This window comes from Corvus brachyrhynchos, unplaced genomic scaffold, assembly GCF_000691975.1.
Source record: "Corvus brachyrhynchos isolate BGI_N302 unplaced genomic scaffold, ASM69197v1 scaffold223, whole genome shotgun sequence".
Taxonomy (NCBI): Eukaryota; Metazoa; Chordata; class Aves; order Passeriformes; family Corvidae; genus Corvus; species Corvus brachyrhynchos.
This window is the reverse complement of record NW_008237174.1, coordinates 885369-886308: the sequence shown is the minus strand read 5'-3', so window position 1 is coordinate 886308 and position 940 is coordinate 885369.

The following is a 940-nucleotide window of genomic DNA, read 5'->3' as shown; positions in this document are numbered from 1 at the left end:
AGCGCTGCTCAAGCCCCGGCCCCTCCACCAGTTACTAAGCTGGAGTGTTAAAAAGCAGGATAATAAATGATTTGTATATCTTTAAGGACTTCATGATTGCTAAGATATGGCAGTTCTTATGTAGGCCGCGACGTGTGCGTACGGTATTAAAAAAAAAAAAAGAAAATCTTGTCAGGTTATAGTGAAAACATTATTGGTTTTTGATAAAAGCTTTACTTTTTCAGTCATGTTTTTTGACACAGGAGTTCTTCCCTATGAGGGTGGGGAGGCCCTGGCACAATTGCCCCGAGAAAGCTGTGGCTGCCCCATCCTTGGCAGTGTCCAAGGCCAGGTTGGACGGGGCTTGGAGCAGCCTGGGACAGTGGGAGGTGTCCCTGCCCATGGCAGGGGCTGGGATGGGATGGGATGGGATGGGATGGGCTTTAAGGTCCCTTCTAACCTCAGCTGTTCTAGAAATCTGTGAATACTGCTGCAGTTAAGAAACCAGCTGTCCAGATCGAGAGTTTGTAACTATGGACATTTACCATCTGTGGAATTTTTTTTTAGTCCAGAAAATTAATTCAGTAGAAATTCTAGAAGTGTGTCTACACCTCAGAGCCACCCTGAAAAAAAAAAAAAAGAGGGGGGGGGGGGATGGACACTGTGCTGCATTGCTGCATTTTTCAGTTATGAACAATAGGGAAGTTCTGAAAGACTAATTTTTATATTTTTTTGTGCTAAAATCTCATGTTTAGCCCAAGCTAATTTACTGCTCAATGCAAAATAAGAGTTGCCAGCTCCTTTCTAGCAGTCTCTGTATCTGCTTGTATAAAACAGTGCTGTCAGGCACTCTGGGGTGCAGCCTCTGACTGTTGCTTTGACAGCTCATACTGCTGATGTTGAAAGACCTTGTTATTGGAGTACATATAGTGGTTATGGTGATGATGAATGAATTCAAAGT